Source organism: Pithys albifrons, chromosome 25 (genome assembly GCF_047495875.1).
Source record: "Pithys albifrons albifrons isolate INPA30051 chromosome 25, PitAlb_v1, whole genome shotgun sequence".
Taxonomy (NCBI): Eukaryota; Metazoa; Chordata; class Aves; order Passeriformes; family Thamnophilidae; genus Pithys; species Pithys albifrons.
The window spans coordinates 2,897,894-2,918,422 of NC_092482.1; positions in this window are offsets into that span (position 1 = coordinate 2,897,894).

Below are 20,529 nucleotides of genomic sequence, written 5' to 3' on the forward strand. Positions count from 1 at the left end.
CAGCTCTGGGTGACCAAAGCTGAGGCAGTTTTGCTGCAAAGCTGCAAATCTGAGAGAAGGTGGGAGCCCACCTTGAAGTGATGCTGCCAAATGGTGCTTTCAGGGAGTTATCCCGGATTCCTGCCTTCTGGAAGGACCTGGTACTGCTGCAGAGAGGCCAGAGGAGGCCACCAAGGTGATCAGAGGGATATGAGGAAAGGCTGAGAGAATTTGGGATTGTTCAGCCTGGAGAAGGGAAGAAGCTTTGGGGTGACCTTATTGTGGCTTTGCAGGACCTGAAGGAGCTACAAGAAACATGGAGAGGATTCCCAATGGCCTGGATGGCCAAGACAAGGGGGAATGGAATCACAGACTCATGGAATTGTTAGGGTTGGAAAAGCCCTTTAAGATCATCAAGTCCAGCCATCAAACTCCACTAACCCACCCCAGGCACAGATTTTTTTGAGCACTTCCAAGGATTTTCATTCCAGCTGTTCCAAAGCTTTACTCCCCTTTCCATGAAGAAATTCCCCCTCAATCCAACCTAAACCTCCCCTGGCACAACTTGAGGCTGGTAAACAAGAGGTTTTCCCCACAGTGAGACAAACTTGCTGCTTTTCCTTCCCCTGTGAAGGTCTCCCTGCACCTCCAGGAGCTGCTCAGTGGCTGCAGCTCCTTCTCCCAGCTGGGCACTGACCCTTCTGGCTCCTCCTTTTCACTGGAATTGTTTGGGGCAGGATGTGGTTGTGTTGTGGCCACGCTGAGGCTCTGCAGGGAAGGAATAGGTGGTTGATATCCCTATAAAAAAAAACAAAACCAAGGAAAGAGGCAGCAGGGAAGCAGGAAGGAAGGAAGGGAAGCTAAAAATGTCCAATTACTTCAGCTGTTTCTATTGTGATGTCTTGGTGATTCTGAGCTTAGTTTAAACCCCTCTAAGACAGTCCATGTGCCAGTAACTCCTCCCTCCTGATGCTCCAAAACCATGGAAAGAGCTGGAACACCAACCTCTCTCCCTGGCTCCCAGCTGAGGGGGAAAGCAGCTCTATTTTTGGGAGCATCCCCTGTAATTAGCTCTGCTCTGCCTCCCCTGCCCTGGGCCCACCCAGCAAACACCCAGCCCTGGGTCTGGCTCCCAGCAGAGGTGGAGCAAAACAGGGAGGCAAGGAAAGGAAAAGAAAACATCCCCAGGAAACCAGTGGATCTCAGAGACTGCTCTGAGTTCTCTGCAATAGATTTCATAGAATGGATTGGGTTGGAAAGACCTCTGAGATCATCAAGTCCAACCCTTGATCCAACCCCACTGTGATCACCAGCCCAGGGCACTCTGTGCCCTGGGCTGGTGATCACAGTGGGGTTGGATCAAGACATGGTGGATTCTCACTCGGTGCCACATCCACAGAATCACAGAATGGATTGGGTTGGAAAAGCCCTCTGAGATCATCCAGTCCAACCCTTGGTCCAGCTCCAGTCCCTTTACCAGATCATGGCACTCAGTGCCACGGCCAAGCTCAGCTGAAAAACCTCCAGGGATGGGGAATCCACTCCCTCTCTGGACACCCCATTCCAATCCCTGAGCACTCTCTCTGCAAAGAATTTCTTTCTCATCTCCAACTTCAATTTCCCCTGGCAGAGCTTGAGCCCATCGTGCCCCCTTGTCCTATTGCTGAGTGCCTGGGAGAAGAGACCAACCCCCACCTGGCCAGAACTTCCCTTCAGGGAGTTCCAGACAGTGCTGAGGTCACCTCTGAGCCTCCTCTTCTCCAGGCTAAACACCCCCAGCTCCCTCAGCCTCTCCCCACAGCACTTGTGCTCCAGTCCCTTTCCAACTCCAAGAGCTGCTAAACTGGCCTTGGCACCTCCTCCAGGGTCACAATGAACTCAGGAGCTGAACAGGGGGCAAATACTCCTGAAATTGGGGCTACTTTGTACAAATGTCATAGAAATGTGTCATAGAAATATCAGTGTGTCATCCAGGGACACCTCCCACCAGCCCAGGGTGCTCCAAGCCCTGTCCAACCTGGCCTTGGACACTCCCAGGGCTGGGGCAGCCACAGTTTCTCTGGCACTCCTCACCCTCCAAGTACCATGTGCTGTTTCCACATTCCCTTTACACACTCCTGGCACATCCTTTCCCTGCTCTGACCCTGCCTGGGCAGGGCAGTGTCAACAGGGATCTCCATCCTGCTTTTCCCACCTCTGGAGATGCAGCTGGACCCCCCTGGAGCAGCTGGGAAGCATCAGGATGTCAGCAAAGCTTGTTTTTTGGCAGCTTGGGGTGTCCCTCACGAGCCAACACTCTTTGCCTCCCTTCCCACTGGGGAGTTTTCCCTGCTGACCAATCCCTCTCCTTCCAGGAAGATAAATCTGCTGCTTGAGCCATCCTGTTTATTCCTTAGTGCTGGAATTAGACACAGGCAGCCCAAAGTTTCAAAGGAATCTCCCTCTGACAGATTTGTCCTTGTGTGAGAAAAACAGCAGATCAGATGGGGAACAACAACAAAATCCAGGGAGTTTAATCTTGGCCAAGACTCTCCCTCTTCTCTTGGGTTGTTTTTAACCTCTTGGAGCTGCTGCTTTAGGGAAAGGCTCTGCTGGAATTCCACAGACACCCAGGGATGTGGCTTGGGGGTAAATGTGACAAGAAATCTGTACCTGACTGATTTCTGCTGGTTATTTTGTCAGTGGTGCTTTGGCAGGGAGGGTAAAATCAGTGTCTTTCCCAGAAAAAAAGGCCAAATTCAGGTCAAAACTTGACCCTTTGTCCACTTTCCAAGGACAAAGCTCAGACACACAAGGACAGTTTGGGTTGTCCTGGATCACATGGAGTCAGTTCCACCTGGGCCAGGTGAAGGTGAATTAAATCTATTAAATGCCTTTAAATGCTGTTTCAATAATATAATAAATCTATTTAATCTATTAAATCCCTGGAAATCAAAATAAGTCTGTCAGAAACCTGTGTGTTTGTCCCCCTTTGGGGGATCTTTGATCAGCCCATTCTGGTCTCCACCTCTCATCAGGTGTTACACACAGGCCCCAAATACTTCAGGTCCTAAAAACTCCTTTATTCTTTTCTCATTTTTTGGCTTCCTTTCCTTTGGCTGCCTCAGCCCCAGGGAGATGAGGAGCTCTGTAATTCCAAACAAGAGGCAGGAAGGTTCTTTTCCCCAAATTTTGCAGTTTAATATCCCCTGTTGAACTCACAAACCACTTAATCCCTCTCAGCTTTTCTCTTAAAAACCAAACTCTGGCTCGATGGGGACTGAGAGAAATCAATTTTACAGACCAGTTTGATTCAGATCCTATTTAGGAATCCCCAAATCCCTTTCCCAATGTGTGGGTTGGAATATCCCACTGCCAGCCCAGAAGTCCCACCTCGTGTTGGGGCATCAAGAGAGTTTTAAAACCTCCTGAATTGGGTGTTTTTTCCCCGAGTTAAGTCTGATACTTCACCCCACTCGGCCTTTGCACACAGGATGAATCCAGGCGACCGCAGAACTCCCTGGAAAGCCCCGCTGGAACGTCAGAGAGGGAAGAGCTCCGGGATTAATTCCAGCAGGGTCTGGAATGCCGCGAGGGCAGCAGAGGGAGCTGCTTCCCAGGGCAAAGGCGCTGCCGGGAGCTCAGCGCAGCTTCGAGCTCTGCCTCTATCCATATTTTCTGGGCAAAAAGAGGTGTTTGAGTTCGGGGATATTCGGTTTGTGGGAAGGGCATGATGTGAGTGACCATTTCTGTGCTGCCGGGGGGTGTTTTTAAGCACCCTCAGCTGTGGAGGGTGTCAGTGTAGGAGCAGAATTTGGGAATTCTGGAATGATATCCCACCTGGCTGCCTCGTGTCCCGGTTCAGCTGGGACAGAGTTAATTCCTCCCCAGCAGCTGCTGCGTTTGGGATTTGGGATGAGAATGGTGTTGGCAACACACCGATTTTGGGGGATCTTTTTCCTCTCTTTTTGGTGCTTCCTGCTCTGCCAGAGTCACAGAACAAACTGGGAGGGAGCAGAGCTGGGACAGCTGCCCCAGACTGGGCAATGCCCCACCAGTGCCCTGACTGGGCAAAGGGAGATTCCCACCGGTGCCCCAAACTGGGCAAAGGGACATTCCACACCAGTGCCCCAAACTGGGCAGAGGAATATTCCATTCCACACCAGTGCCCTCACTGGGCAAAGGGATATTCCCACCAGTGCCCCAAACTGGGCAAAGGGATATTCCCACCAGTGCCCTAAACTGGGCAAAGGGATATTCCATTCCACACCAGTGCCCCAAACTGGGCAAAGGGTCATTCCATACCAGTGCCCAAACTGGGCAAAGTGATATTCCATTCCACACCAGTGCCCTCACTGGGCAAAGGGATATTCCCACCAGTGCCCTAAACTGGGCAAAGGGATATTCCATTCCACACCAGTGCCCAAACTGGGCAAAGGGATAGTCCATTCCACACCAGTGCCCAAACTGGGCAAAGGGATATTCCCACCGGTGCCCCAAACTGGGCAAAGGGATATTCCACACCAGTGCCCAAACTGGGCAAAGGGATATTCCATTCCACCAGTGCCCCAAACTGGGCAAAGGGATATTCCATTCCACACCAGTGCCCAAACTGGGCAAAGGGATATTCCATTCCACCAGTGCCCCAAACTGGGCAAAGGGATATTCCATTCCACACCAGTGCCCAAACTGGGCAAAGGGATATTCCCACCAGTGCCCTAAACTGGGCAAAGGGATATTCCATTCCACACCAGTGCCCAAACTGGGCAAAGGGATAGTCCATTCCACACCAGTGCCCAAACTGGGCAAAGGGATATTCCCACCGGTGCCCCAAACTGGGCAAAGGGATATTCCACACCAGTGCCCAAACTGGGCAAAGGGATATTCCATTCCACCAGTGCCCCAAACTGGGCAAAGGAATATTCCATTCCACACCAGTGCCCAAACTGGGCAAAGGGATATTCCATTCCACACCAGTGCCCCAAACTGGGCAAAGGGTCATTCCATACCAGTGGCCAAACTGGGCAAAGTGATATTCCATTCCACACCAGTGCCCCAAACTGGGCAAAGGGACATTTCACACCAGTGCTCCAAACTGGGCAAAGGGATATTTCATTCCAGACCAGAGTCCAAACTGGGCAGAGGGACATTCCCCTCCCTCGGGTGCCCGGGGGCAGCTCAGGGCAGATTCCCAGTCCCACATCCCATATCCCAGCGCAGTCCAGGCGGGTTGTGGCCCGTAGGTGGCACTGGGATTCCACCACCGGAGTCCTGGGCAGGACTAACCCCGGGTAACCCCAGCCCTGCACCCTCCCAGCCCCGGTGCCCCCCGTGCCCGGTGGGTGATGCCACCGGGAGGCTGCAAATGTAATTAATTGGCTTTAATTTTGTGCCGTGCACCCGATGGGGGAGTGTCTGGACAAGGTGCAGAGTCCCAGCCGGCAGCAGGGGGGTGATGCATCCCAAAAAGGGCACTGGGGGCACGAGCAGTTCAGGTCAAGCTCCTCTGGTTTGGAAGTTTGCGCTGAAATGTGTGTGAAACAACGCTCAGGATTTCCCTTTTGGGAAAGGAGTGTGGAATCCTGGAATGGTTTGGGTTGGGACAACTTCACTAGCCCAGGTTGGCCAGGGAGCCTCAGAGGGAATGTGGGATCTGTCCCAGCTCCCAAGGGACACTCAGAGGGAATGTGGGATCTGTCCCAGCTCCAAAGGGACACTCAGAGGGAGTGTGGGATCTGTCCCAGCTCCAAAGGGACACTCAGAGGGAGTGTGGGATCTGTCCCAGCTGCCAAGGGACCCTCAGAGGGAGTGTGGGATCTGTCCCAGCTGCCAAGGGACCCTCAGAGGGAATGTGGGATCTGTCCCAGCTCCCAGGGGATCCTCAGAGTGAATGTGGGATCTGTCCCAGCTCCCAAGGGACCCTCAGAGGGAATGTGGGATCTGTCCCAGCTCCCAAGGGACACTCAGAGTGAATGTGGGATGTGTCCCAGCTCCAAAGGGACACTCAGAGGGAATGTGGGATGTGTCCCAGCTCCAAAGGGACACTCAGAGGGAATGTGGGATCTGTCCCAGCTCCCAAGGGACCCTCAGAGTGAATATGGGATCTGTCCCAGCTCCCAAGGGACCCTCAGAGGGAATGTGGGATCTGTCCCAGCTCCCAAAGTCATGGCTTTCCTTTTTAATTCCCATTATATTATCATCTTATCCCCCTAATTAACTCACAGTTCACTGTTACCCTCCACAAACATTCTGTGGGATGTGAAGTGCCTGTGACTGGTGTTGGGAGGTGGGAAAAGGATTTTCCAGAGGAGTTTTCCCTCCCTGAAGGAATAATGGCTCTCCCAACGGGAGCAGCTCCTGCTGAGGTGCTGCTGTTGTTGCAGGGCTGGCTCTGACTGTGGGCAGCAAAATTCCAACCCTTCCAGCCGGAAGGTGACCAGTGCTGGGACAGCAGCGAACTGGGCTGGGGAACTGGAGGGACTGGTTTGTGACAAAAGGCTGCATCAGGTGGGGAGGGGCTCGGGCACATTCCTGGGAGATGCCCAAGGAGGGAGAAAGAGATTTTAGGGACACAGAGGGGTAAAAAGCTGGAGCTGAGGGGATGAAAGAGGGGGGGGAAATGCAGGAGGACTGACTCCAAAATTCCATGAGCCCTGGGAGAAATCCCATCCCAGGGTCACCTGAGGAGAGTCCTCTGCTGTCCCAGGAGAGAGGAACTGCACAGGACTCCAACTCTCCTCCTTCCCTGCCTTTCCTGGGAATATTTCCTGGGAATATTTCTCTGGGGGACAGAGTGGGATCTGTTTGGAGTTACAATCCCAAAGTGCTGCTGTTGGAAAATCAGCCCCTCCAGGACTTTGGGAGTCTGGGCAGCTCCAGAGGAGGACACGGAGGTGGCACTGACTGGCTTTGTCCCTCCCAGGTCACCTGTGCCCCCCTTGGCAGTGCCATTCCCTCTGTTCCATGCAGGAATTAGGGGTGTGCTGGTTGTCAGTGTCCAAAAAACACGTGGATGTGGCACTTGGGGACATGGGACAGTGGTGGCCTTGGCAGTGCTGGAGTCTCTGATCTCCCAGGGCTTTTCCAGCTTGATGATCCTGGGACTGGAGGGAAGAAGAGTCCATGGAAGAGCTGAGGGTTGTGTGAGATCTCCCTCCTGGCTCACCATCAAATCATTCCTTTTCCTTCCACAGTGGGGTTTATTCTTATTTTTCTTCTTCTTTTTTTTAATTCTTCTGCTTTTCCCATCCTGGGAATGACTTCCTCCCATTATCCCATCCCTGTTCCCAGCAGGAACCCCACGCTGGAAAACACCTGCCTGAAAACACTCCTGGGAGAAAAGGGCTGGAGAAAAAGGGGGGATTTTATTCTGGAAGGGAAAAGGGAGGGAAGACAAGGGGGGAATTTATTCTGGAAGGGAAAAGGGCTGGAAAACAAGGGGGGAAATTAATCTGGAATGGAAAATGGCTGGAAAACAAGGGGGGATTTTATTCTGGAAGGGGAAAGGGATGGAAAACAAGGGGAAAATCTTCTTCTGGAAGTTGCCACTGGGAAAAGGGTTGGAGAAAAAGGGGGGAATTCTGGAAGTCACCACTGGGAAAAGGGCTGGATAAAAAGGGGGGAATTCTGGAAGTCACCACTGGGAAAAGGGCTGGATAATAAGGGGGGAATTTAATCCAGAAGGGAAAAGGGATGGAAAACAAGGGGGAAATCTTCTTCTGGAAGTCACCACTGGGAAAAGGGCTGGAGAAAAAGGGGAGATTTTATACTGGAAGTCACCACTGGGAAAAGGGCTGGATAAAAGGGGGAGATTTTATTCTGGAAGGGAAAAGGGCTGGAAAACAAGGGGGGGTTTATTCTGGAAGGGAAAAGGGCTGGATAAAAAGGGGAGAATTTAATCCAGAAGGGAAAAGGGATGGAAAACAAGGGGGAAATCTTCTTCTGGAAGTCACCACTGGGAAAAGGGCTGGATAAAAAGGGGAGATTTTATACTGGAAGTCACCACTGGGAAAAGGGCTGGATAAAAGGGGGAGATTTTATTCTGGAAGGGAAAAGGGCTGGAAAACAAGGGGGGGTTTATTCTGGAAGGGAAAAGGGCTGGATAAAAAGGGGAGAATTTAATCCAGAAGGGAAAAGGGATGGAAAACAAGGGGGAAATCTTCTTCTGGAAGTCACCACTGGGAAAAGGGCTGGATAAAAAGGGGAGATTTTATACTGGAAGTCACCACTGGGAAAAGGGCTGGATAAAAGGGGGAGATTTTATTCTGGAAGGGAAAAGGGCTGGAAAACAAGGGGGGGTTTATTCTGGAAGGGAAAAGGGCTGGATAAAAAGGGGAGAATTTAATCCAGAAGGGAAAAGGGATGGAAAACAAGGGGGGATTTTATTCTGGAAGGGAAAAGGGATGAAAAACAAGGGGAAAATCTTCTTCTGGAAGTCACCACTGGGAAAAGGGCTGGAGAAAAAGGGGAAAATCTTCTTCTGGAAGTCACCACTGCGGCAAATCCCCTTCTTACTGCCCTTCAGTGACCTGCATCCAGCACAGCTGCAAAACAAGCTCTCCAGATGTTTCCAGTCACTTTGCACCATTAGAACCAGTCCCACTCCCCTGGTTTGGACTGGTCCTGCTTCCCCTCAGTCAGAGGGAGAGCGAGGGTGGCACTGGGAATATTATCCCCTCCTGGCTTTGCACATCTGAGTTCCTGATGTGGGCACAGCTGCACGAGGTGCCCATCTGGGGGAAGAGTCCCAAGGTGTCCCCAAACAATTCCTATTTCTTTGAAAAACAGCCTGTGCAGCAGTGGGAGAAATTGCTGAGGGGAGATTTAATCCGTGGAATGGATAATGGGTGATGGGGAAGCTCTGGGTGATGTCCAGGTGTTAGAAGGACAAATGAAAAGTTTGGGGCCTGACGTGGTTCGGTGCTCTTGGACCTGGGAGAGGAATTGAGTGTTGACACCAAGAATATGGAATTTATAAACCACAAAGACACAGAAACCAGAGATGAAGAAGAAACAATCACAGACAATTCCTGACGGTCACGCTGTGTGGGAAAAAGAGAATAAAAAGACAGAAAATAAAAGAAAATAATAAAAAGACTGAAAATAAAAGAAAATAATAAAAAGACTGAAAATAAAATAGATAAATAATAAAAAGACTGAAAATAAAATAGATAATAAAAAGACTGATTAGCAGGAGAAGCAAGAAATCAATAACCAACAGGAGAGGGAATACTGATTAATGCAGAGAACTAAATAAGGCAATTAACATTAATTCCTTTGTTTGCTAAGAAGCATAAATAGTTAAAGGCTTTGATAACTGAAGTACGTGTTTTGTGGAGCCACCCCCATGTACCTCAACGCTGCATAAAGTGATAAACTTTCCAACCTGCCAGACTGGGTTGCAGGGTTGGTTTCCCTCTTCGGCTGCCAGGGCTGGATGGAGGAGCTGCAGCATCCGGTTCGTGCCGTGCCAACCCCGACTCTTCCCTCGCTCCGCCACCTCCTCCCTCCCCCGCGCCCAGGGAAGTGCCAGAACGCCCCAGGCGCGGCACTGCGGAGCCGGGATGGCTCTGCTGGGAGGGAGAACGGGATGGGAGCAGCCCATGGAACCAGGGATGGCTCTGCTGGGAGGGAAACCGGGATGGGAGCAGCCCATGGAACCAGGGATGGCTCTGTTGGGAGGGAAAATGGGATGGGAGCAGCCCATGGAACCAGGGATGGCTCTGCTGGGAGGGAAACCGGGATGGGAGCAGCCCATGGAACCAGGGATGGCTCTGTTGGGAGGGAAAATGGGATGGGAGCAGCCCATGGAACCAGGAATGGCTCTGCTGGGAGGGAAAATGGGATGGGAGCAGCCTATGGAACCAGGGATGGCTCTGTTGGGAGGGAAACCGGGATGGGAGCAGCCCATGGAACCAGGGATGGCTCTGCTGGGAGGGAAACCGGGATGGGAGCAGCCCATGGAACCAGGGATGGCTCTGCTGGGAGGGAGAACGGGATGGGAGCATCCCATGGAACCAGGGATGGCTCTGCTGGGAGAAGGAACGGGATGGGAGCAGCCCATGGAACCAGGGATGGTTCTGCTGGGAGAAGGAACGGGATGGGAGCAGCCCATGGAACCAGGGATGGTTCTGCTGGGAGAAGGAACGGGATGGGAGCAGCCCATGGAACCAGAGATGGCTCTGCTGGGAGGGAAACCGGGGTGGGAGCAGCCCATGGAACCAGGGATGGCTCTGTTGGGAGGGAGATGCACTGGGAGCATCTCATGGATCCAGGGACTGGTTTTGTTGGGAGGGAGAACGGGATGGGAGCAGCCCATCGAACCAGGGGAGGGAGAATGAGCTGGGAGCAGCCCATGGAACCAGGGATGGCTTTACTGGGAGAAGGAATGGGATGGGAGCATCCCATGGAACCAGGAATGGCTCTGCTGGGAGGGAGAGGCACTGGGAGCAGCCCATGGAACCAGGAATGGCTCTGCTGGGAGGGAAAATGGGATGGGAGCAGCCCATGGAACCAGGGATGGCTCTGCTGGGAGGGAAAATGGGATGGGAGCAGCCCATGGAACCAGGGATGGCTCTGCTGGGAGGAAGAACGGGATGGGAGCAGCCCATGGAACCAGGGATGGCTCTGTTGGGATCAGCCCATGGAACTGGGCAGACAGACAGACACACAGACCATGTGCAGGCACCAGATGGACAGACAGAGCCCATCAGGAGACCCAGGGCAGGGGGAGGATGTGCCAGGGGGGAAGCTCTGCCTGGCCTGCCCTGTCCCTGCTGGGCACCCACCCATGGCTGCTCTCCTGGAGTGCCCAGCGTGGCAGGATCCAGCTGGAATGTCCATGGGCTGGACACAGGCTGGGATGTGGGATGGGGATGCTCTCCCAGCTGGATGTGCCACCTCAGGCATGTCACTTCTCCTTGGGCTTTGCTTCCCTGCAGCTCCAGGACTGACCAGCTCCAGGCTGGACCAGCCCTCCCAAATCCCAGGGAGCACAGGGATTCCCCAGCCTGGCCTTGGTGCTGGTGGGACAACCTCCAAAAATGTTGTTGTGGAGGAGGCTTTGCCTTGGGCATGGCTGGATCCAGCCATTCCACAGGAAATCTGGGACAGCCCCTCTCATGGAAGCAGTGGAGGGATGGGAGATGACAAGGAGTTTTCACCCCCAGGTTCAGGAAAATGTGGAGCCCAAGGGATCACTGCCAGCCCCGGGTTAACAGGAAAATTTGGGATAAACTTAAATTATGGACCAGGCTGGGAGAGCTGGGGGGGGTCACCTGGAGAAGAGAAGGTTCCAGGGAGACCTGAGAGCCCCTTCCAGAGCCTAAAGGGGCTCCAGGAGAGCTGGAGAGGGATCTGGGACAAGGAATGGAGGGACAGGACAAGGGGAATGGGTTTAAACTGAAAGAGAGTGGATATTGGGAAGGAATTCCTCCCTGTGAGGGTGGGGAGGGCCTGGGATGGATTTCCCAGAGAAGCTGTGGCTGCCCCATCCCTGGGAGTGTCCCAGGCCAGGTTGGACAGGGCTTGGAGCACCCTGGGCTGGTGGGAGGTGTCCCTGCCCACGGGAGGGGTGGGATCCTTAAGTTTCCCTCCACCCCAAACCATTCTGGAATCCTGTGATTCCATGGAGTTGGAGGATGTTCTAGGCTGGGTTTAGAGCCAGAGATCTCAGAGCCCCTTCCAGTGCCCAAAGGGGCTCCAGGAGAGCTGGAGAGGGACAAGGGATGGAGGAACATGACACAGGGAATGGGTTTACATGGACACAGGGCAGGGACAGATGGGATATTGGGAAGGAATTCCTGGCTGGGAGGGTGGGCAGGGCCTGGCACAGGTGCCCAGAGAAGCTGTGGCTGCCCCAGCCCTGGGAATGTCCCAGGCCAGGTTGGACAGGGCTTGGAGCACCCTGGGCTGGTGGGAGGTGTCCCTGCCCACTGGGTGGGCTTTAAGGTCTTCCCAACACAAACCATTCCATGATGTGTCAGGAAAAGGCTCCTCTGCACAGACACCCAGGGCTGGCCCCATCACTTCTTGGTTTCCAGCAGCTCCCACAAGCCTTGCCCTGCTCTGTGGGTTTCTCCATCCATGGGAGTTCTCCCTGTGGATCCTGCTCGTGCAGGAAGTGCTGCTGATGATTCAGGAGGTGACACAGTTCCCTCTGAGTCACTCCAGGAGGGGGAGATGAGGCCACTGGAGGTGCTCTCGGCCAGACCTGATCCAAACCTGATGGCTCAGGTCATTAATTGCTGTCATGGCTCAGGATTCTCATCTGAAGCTGATAAGAGGAATTGCTGTGTGGCTCCTGGGCTCCATCCCAAAGGTGGAATAATTTCACTGGGAGAAGGAAGGGCTGGGAATTTGCAGCCAGTGCAGACAAAGGGCCTCAGGACGGGTTTTTCTTGGCCATCCACTGGAAAACACATTTGTTTCCTCCCTGGAAACATCACCTGTGAAAAGGAGATGAGGCAAAGTGCTGAGAAAAACATTTTGGAGGTTGGACCATCTCAGGGGACAATCAGGAAGCAGGAGAACATCTGAATTACAGCAGAGTGGTAGAAAACAGGATTTATATGCCCTGCACCAGCTCATGCTCCTCAGAACCAGAACCAGGAGTGTCTGTGCTGCCTTTGCACCTCCAGACCAAAGGTCCAGGGCAAACGTGGTCCTGGTGTCACCTGTGTTGTGTCTACAGGTCATTCACTGTGACACCAAACCCCAATTCCCCTTCAGCTCAGAGCAATCTCTTTTGCCTCCACCAGCAGGGCTGGATCTGGGATCCCTCTGGGAAATCCCTTGGGTGTGTTGCTTTGATGGTGACTCTGCCCTCCTTGGTCCATCCCTCTGCCCTGAAGAGCCTGAACTCCTCCATCCTGCAGGTTTTTGGAGGGCTCAGGGGCTCAGCAAAGCCCTTCCCTGTGGAGCAGCCAGTTGGGGATTGAGCTTTTCCTTCACCTCCTGTGCTCACACACAGAGAGGGAAATGTTTTCCCTCACTTTTGGTTCTCTCTTGAGCTCAGGTGGGGACAGACCCCGAGCAGAGGCCTCCAGATGGCTCAGATTCATCCCATGGGTTGCTCTGATGTGCCCCAGAAACTGAGAGAAGTTTCACCCACCAATTCCATCAGTGAGGGAGTGAGTCGGGTTCCCCCATCCCGAGGAGGACAGAAGAGGACAGGAGGGGACAGGGGCTCTCTGGCTGGCACAGACATCCCAGAGGGCTCTGTCAGGGGTTGCTGCTCTCCCTGAGTGCCTCAGGGTTCCACCTTTCCCCTCAGCTCAGGAAAGATCTTGAGGGGCTGGAGCGGGGCCAGAGAAGAGCAACGAGGCTGGAGAAGGGACAGGATGTGGCTCTGAGTCTCCTCTTAAACACCTCCAGGGACAGAGAATCCAACATGTCTTGATCCAACCCCACTGTGATCACCAGCCCAGGGGACTCAGTGCCAGAGTGATCCCAGTGGGGTTGGATCAAGGGTTGGACTTGGTGATCTCAGAGGTCTCTTCCAACCCAACTGAGAAGAGCAACGAGGCTGGAGAAGGGACTGAAGCACAAGTGCTGTGGGGAGAGGCTGAGGGAGCTGGGGGTGTTCAGCCTGGAGAAGAGGAGGCTCAGAGGTGACCTCAGCACTGTCTGGAACTGCCTGAAGGGAAGTTCTGGCCAGGTGGGGGTTGGTCTCTTCTCCCAGGCACTCAGCAATAGGACAAGGGGGCACGATGGGCTCAAGCTCTGCCAGGGGAAATTGAAGTTGGAGAGCAGGAAAAAATTCTTTGCAGAGAGAGTGCTCAGGCATTGGAATGGGCTGCCCAGAGAGGGGGTGGATTCCCCATTCCTGGAGGTTTTTCAACTGAGCTTGGCTGTGGCACTGAGTGCCATGATCTGGTAAAGGGACTGGAGTTGGACCAAGGGTTGGACTTGATGATCTTGGAAGGCTTTTCCAACCCAATCCATTCTAGGAGTCAATGGATGTGGCACTGAGTGAGAATCCACCACATCTTGATCCAACCCCACTGTGATCACCAGCCCAGGGCACTCTGGGCTGGTGATCACAGTGGGGTTGGATCAAGGGTTGGACTTGATCTCAGAGGTCTTTCCAACCCAATCCATTCTATGATTTTAAGATTCTTTGGGATTTTGGGTCTCCAGGCAGCTCCTGGTGTGCCCAAACCATCCAAACCTGGTGCCTCAGCCACTTCTCCCCGGCAGGGCCAAGCGCTCTGAACTCCAACCACCCTTTCCCTCTGTAATTACGGCTTATTTTTAGGTGTCCCTTCCTTTGGCTATTCCGGGCGCGTCCCCCGCAGCCCGGACCGGAGGAGGCGCTCGGGGCCGGCCCCGCCGCGGTCGGGAAGCGGCACAGCGAGGCTGCTAAACCGGGCTCCGAGGCGTAGGAGCCGCTGGGCAGCGCTGGCAGCGAGCCCTGACCCAGCACAGACCACAACCCGCCCAGTTTGGGGCTGCCACAGCCCCGCTGGCTCCGGAGGGGGCGGGGGGACAGCGGGTGGGGGCGCGGGGCTGTGCCAGGCGTGGAAAAAGGAGCCGAGGGTGGGTTTGGGGGGACGGGTGGGCACCCCATGTGGGTCTCATCCCTGGTTGGCACTAAAAAATGGGATTTGATGCCTGAGTGTGGTGTGGGGACCAGCAGGGAAACTGGTGGTGTCCCAGTCCCCAGAGCTGCTCTGGGTATGAGGGTTTTATTTCTTTAAATCTTCTCCTTTAAATCTTTCTTTTTTTGTTTCCTGCCAGTCCCTTCATTTTTGCTTTTCACACGACCTGGTCTGGGTTGGGTTTGTCACTGTGTCACTGTGACAGGAACACAATTCCCAGCCAGGTCAGGAGAGGTCCTTTCCCCTCACTCCATCCCCTCCAGGCCCCGGGAGGGCTCTCAGGTCTTTCCCATATCCCTGAGGACACTCTTTCCACCACAACGAGCCAGGTTTCTGCTCCCTGCTCCTGGCCAAACCTTCCTCCTCTCTCACTGCCCCTCCGGGCTCAGAAAAGCTTCTCAGCCCCTGCAAAGGTTTCCTCTGAGAGACTCCCTGACTTCCAGGACCCCCCTCCCTGCTGAGCTCAACTCTGGGGGGAATCAATGCCAGACTTTTTGCCAAGACACTCCAACTCTGGCCATGCCAGTGTGGATTCCCTGCTTCCCGAGGGAACAGCCCCTGCACAGCCAGGGGGAGGAGGAAGGGAAGAAAGAGGTGTTGAGCCGCTTTTGCATTGCCCCGAGCGGCAGTTCAGGCTGAACCAGCCCCTTCCCCTGAGCGCTGGGAGCGCCCCGGATCGTTCTTGGATCCCACGGGACGCTGCGGAGCCTGGAGCAGCCCAGGGACACTGCGGAGCCTGGAGCAGCCCAGGGACACTGCGGAGCCTGGAGCAGCCCAAAGCTCTGCTCCAGCGTGACCTCGGGCTGCATCTCCATCCTGCTCCCATCCCGCTCCCATCTCGCTCCCGTCCCGCTCCCATCTCGCTCCCGTCCCGCTCCCGTCCCGCTCCCATCCCACTCCCATCCCGGTCGCCTTCTGGAGCTCCCGGAGCGCTCCCGCTGCAGATGGTTCCAGTTAGAGCCCAAGACACATTAAAGCCAGCGAGGGTTTATATTTAGCTGCGCTGCTTGAAGAGGAAAGCCTTTTATCCTCCTGCCTGGTCATCCATCAAGCCCTTGGGAGGGCGGGGTGGCGGCTCCAAATAGATCCCAAGGACTCGCAGCCGCTGCGAAACCGCATTTCCTCCTGGGAGGGCTCTGCTCGCCGCGGCCGCCCCTCTGGTCGCCAGGGCTGGGCACGGGATCGGGCAGGGGCACCCAGCAGGGCAGGGGCAGCACCAGCACCACGGGGGATGGCTTGGCATGGTGGACCTGGAGCTGCCCCGGAGCTCTGATCCTCCTGATCCTGCTCTTCTCGCTGCTGCAGGAATGGGAAGCACAGCTGGGCATTTCCAGTTGGGTTTAACCAACACATCCTGCTCGGGGCTGAGCTGGGCACGACTCCAGTGACTCCTGGGGTGCAAAGTGGGGTCCTGGAGGGGGCACCAGCTGCCCATGGTGTCCCCTGCAGCTGATGGAAGCTGATGGTTCTCAGCAGGGTGAGGATCCTGCCACCCTACAGGGTCACTGGGATGAAAATTTAGGTGGCAGCCAAAGGAAGGTGCTGGTGGTAAGGAAGGTTTTATAGTGAGATATAAATAGGAGGTAGGATGGGAGGTCTCAAGGCCCCCTGGGGGGATCTCCTGCTGGATTCAAACCCATCTTGCTGCCTCTTTCCTGATTTCTAAGTCTTTTATGGAGCAGAACAGAAAGAGGAGTAGGGCTCAAAAGGGGCAGGATGAGGATGTGAACTGCCAGAGGGCAGGAGAGATGGAATACTGGGAGAAATCCTTCCCTGGGAGGGTGGGCAGGCCCTGGCACAGGTGCCCAGAGCAGCTGTGGCTGCCCCAGCCCTGGGAGTGCCCAAGGGCAGGTTGGAGCACCCTGGGCTGGTGGGAGGTGCCCCTGGCAGAGAATGGAAATGGAAGGGCTTTCAGGTCCCTTCCCACCCAAAGCATTCCATGATTCCATGATCCTGGGCTGCAGAGACCCCCAGAGCCCCAGCTGTGTGTTGGTCTCTGCCCTTCCCCCCTGGCACAACCCCTCAGATGTGTTTGTGGCATTTTTAAGTCTCCAGAAACCTGGATCTGGAACTCCACAGCCTGGAATTCCACCTGGGAATGCCGTGCCATGGCAGTTCACAGCACTAAAGCTTTACCCATGGCTGAGAGGAACCCAGGGGAGGAGGAACCTGCTGGAAAAGGCTCTTGGCTGGAGGCTCCTTTTCCTCACACCAGGATGGATTTCCATGGATTTCCTTCAGGGTTGTGTTGGTGTCACTGGGAGGGGAGTTGGGCCCTGTCTCTGTTCCACATTCCTGCTGAGAGCACAAGGATGTTGGATCATCACAATTCCCGTGGCTTTCCCAAGGGCTCCTCATCACTGGTGGGGTTTTAATGGCCCCGAAGTGTCCTGGTTGATTCCAGTGCTGGATCCCACCAGCACCAGCACAGAGCTCTGCCCCACCAGTGGCAAAGGGGGGATTTGGGGGCTCCAAGGTTGATGATTCCCAAAGTCAGGGGGTAAATCCCAGCTCTGGAGCATCAGGACCCACCTGGAATTTCACTGCTGATCCCATGGAGGTTCCCTGCCCTGGGAGGGGCTCTGTGTGTGCACAAGCAAAACCAGTTTGGAACTGGAACCAGTCTGAGATCAAACCATTTCCTTTGCTCTCTTTCCAAGAATGAACTTTATTTTTCCAGTTGATCTGAAACAGGGAATATTGAGACATGGGTTGGTGGGGTTTTTTTCTTCTCTTCCTTATGTCTGGATGCATTCCCAGAAAAACACAGAAAATGAAGCATTTATTTTTCTTCCCAGTGAGAAAGTTTCTTCTTCTCTGGGAAGAGGTGCAAGGGTCGGACTGGAAGCACCACCAGCCTGGTTTTGTGAGGAGCAGACCCAGACAGGGGATGCAGAGTCTGGCCACACATCCTGGAGAAAAGGCCTGCAGGGAAAGGTTGGGAACACGCCAGAAAAATCTGCTCTTGTGACTGGAGAGTGTTTTCCTTCTCCACAGATCTCCAGACTTGGAGCCCTCTGGATTTCAAGTGTTTTGGGGAAAAGAAAAGGGATGACTTTCCCACTGGAGGAAACAGGGAGATGCACAGGAAGGACTTTGTTGGTTTAGCTCTCACTGGATCAGAGTTCCAGTCCTCGTTTCCAGAGGGGACCCAGAGCCAAGCCATGGATGCTGAGGAGGAGACACCCTTGGAAAGGTTTTACCCGAGTCCTGGTCAGCTTTGGGGGTGGCTGAACCACTGTGGCCTCCAAACCCTTCCAGGGGAGAAAAATGAAGGCTCTGCAGCCTTGAATCCTGTTATATCTCTTTGCTTTCCCAGGATGGAGCTGGTGCTGCTTCCTGGGGAAGGGAATGGGCTCATGGGACAAGGGAGATGCTGGAACAAGGAATTGGGGTGAGGTGGGACAAGGGAGATGCTGGAACAATGAGCTGGGAGGAGGTGGGACAAGGGAGACACTGGAATGGGATGAGGTGGGACAAGGGAGACACTGGAATAAGGAATGGGATGAGCTGGGACAAGGGAGATACTGGAACAAGGATTTGGAGTGAGGTGGGATAAGGGAGACACTGGAACAAGGAACTGGGGTGAGGTGGGACAAGGGAGACACTGGAACAAGGAATTGGGGTGAGGTGGGACAAGGGAGACACTGGAACAAGGAACTGGGGTGAGGTGGGACAAGGGAGATGCTGGAATGGGATGAGGTGGGACAAGGGCGATACTGGAACAGGGAGTTGGGATGAGGTGGGACAAGGGAGATACAGGAATGGGATGAGGTGGGACAAGGGAGATGCTGGGACAAGAAGGAGATGTGATGAGGTGGGACAAGGGAGACACTGGAATGGGATGAAGTGGGACAAGGGAGATACTGGAACAAGAAGCTGGGATGAGGTGGGGCAAGGGAAACACTGAAACAAGGAATAGGGTGAGGTGGGACAAGGGAGATACTGGAACAAGGAACTGGGGTGAGGTGGGACAAGGGAGACACTGGAACAAGGAACTGGGGTGAGGTGGGACAAGGGAGATACTGGAATGGGATGAGGTGGGACAAGGGAGATGCTGGGACAAGGAGGAAATGGGATGAGGTGGTCCTGGGCAGGAATGCTGGTGCTGGCAGAGGAGCCTGGATGGTGTGTTGGTGTCTGTGCTCTGTAGGGATGGTCCCTCTGGATCCAGCCCCACAACAGCCAAGCCCAGATGCTTTCCTCTCTTCTCCAGGCTCTGGTTGCAGCAGGAGCTGCTCCTGCCTGGAGTTCAGCCCAGGCCACTCAGGAGCTGCCCCGTGTGCTGGGGAGGGTGTTTAATGAGGGCAATGTCCAAATGAGGAGCTGCAGGAGGTGCAGGAGATGCTCATAAATGCTGCCCTGCCTGTCAGAAATGCTGCTCTGATGCTTTTACTGCACTGATTTATGAGCTGGGCCGTGCCAGGGTGAGCTGTGCCAGGCAGGGGTGACAGGCACAGGTGTCTGTGCTCACCTGCAGCGCCAGGTGTGGGCTCTGCCTTCCAGCTGCTGCTCTCCTGCCCTCCAGAGGATCTCCAGCCCCTTGGGAAGTTCAAGCACAAGGCAGTGGGTGTGGGAGACACACACAGAGCTGCATCAAAGCCTTGAGGTTGAAGGGATTTCTCCCAGGTATGAAAATAGCTCTGATATTTTGGACAAATCTGAGCTGGCTTTAAATTGGGAAGTGAATAAAGTGAGGGAGGCCCTGGCACAGGTGCCCAGAGAAGCTGTGGCTGCCCCAGCCCTGGGAGTGTCCCAGGTCAGGCTGGACAGGGCTTGGAGCACCCTGGGCTGGTGGGAGGTGTCCCTGCCCATGGCAGGAGTGGGATCCTTAAGTGTCCTTCCATCCCAAACCATTCTGGAATCCTGTGATTCCATGGAGTTGGAGGATGTTCTAGGCTCAGAGCCCCTTCCAGTGCCCAAAGGGGCTCCAGGAGAGCTGGAGAGGCGCAAGGGATGGAGGGACAGGACACAGGGAATGGCTTCCCACTGCCAGAGGACAGGGACAGATGGGATATTGGGAAGGAATTCCTGGCTGGGAGGGTGGGCAGGCCCTGGCACAGGTGCCCAGAGAAGCTGTGGCTGCCCCAGCCCTGGGAGTGTCCAAGGCCAGGCTGGACAGGGCTTGGAGCACCCTGGGCTGGTGGGAGGTGTCCCTGCCCATGGCAGGGGTGGCACTGGGTGGGCTTTGAGGTCCTTCCCATCCAAAGCACTCTGATATTCTGTGAAGGTGTTTAATGCAGGGATTTGACCTGATCACAGGCTCTGTCCAAAGCCACATCCATTCTCCAGTCCTATTGGAAAATCACCTGGTGGATGAGAAAACTCAGGAAAAGAAAGTGGGTTTGGTACTGGGAGCAGAACTGGGATTGAACTCTCCCTGAAGGCAGCAGGAGGTTCTCCAGCCCCAAAACCACAGAAAACCTTTCAGGCTGGAGAAGACCCTCCTCCCAACACCTCCCTGAGCAGCCTCTTCCAATCCCTGCTCTCCTTTGGTGGCACAGACATGAGCTGACACCAAACACTTGGTTTCCCACCAACACCAGCTCCAAAACTCGATTAACTCCCAGACCACCAACTGTGGCTGATTGAATGGCAGTTGTGGGTGACACAACCTGCCCAGAGGAGAAAAGGAGGCTCAGGGGACACCCTGTTGCTCTCTACAAACACTTGAAAGGGGGTGGGTAGGGTGGGAGTTGGTCTCTTCCCCCAGAGAACAAGTCCCAGAGCTCCAACCAACCCAGAGATGTCCAATTTTTTTGAGACTGGACGTGGCACTGAGTGCCATGATCTGGTGATCCCAGTGGGGTTGGATCAAGGGTTGGACTTGATGATCTCAGAGGTCTTTTCCAACCCAACCGAGAAGAGCAACGAGGCTGGAGAAGGGACTGGAGCACAAGTGCTGTGGGGAGAGGCTGAGGGAGCTGGGGGTGTTCAGCCTGGAGAAGAGGAGGCTCAGAGGTGACCTCAG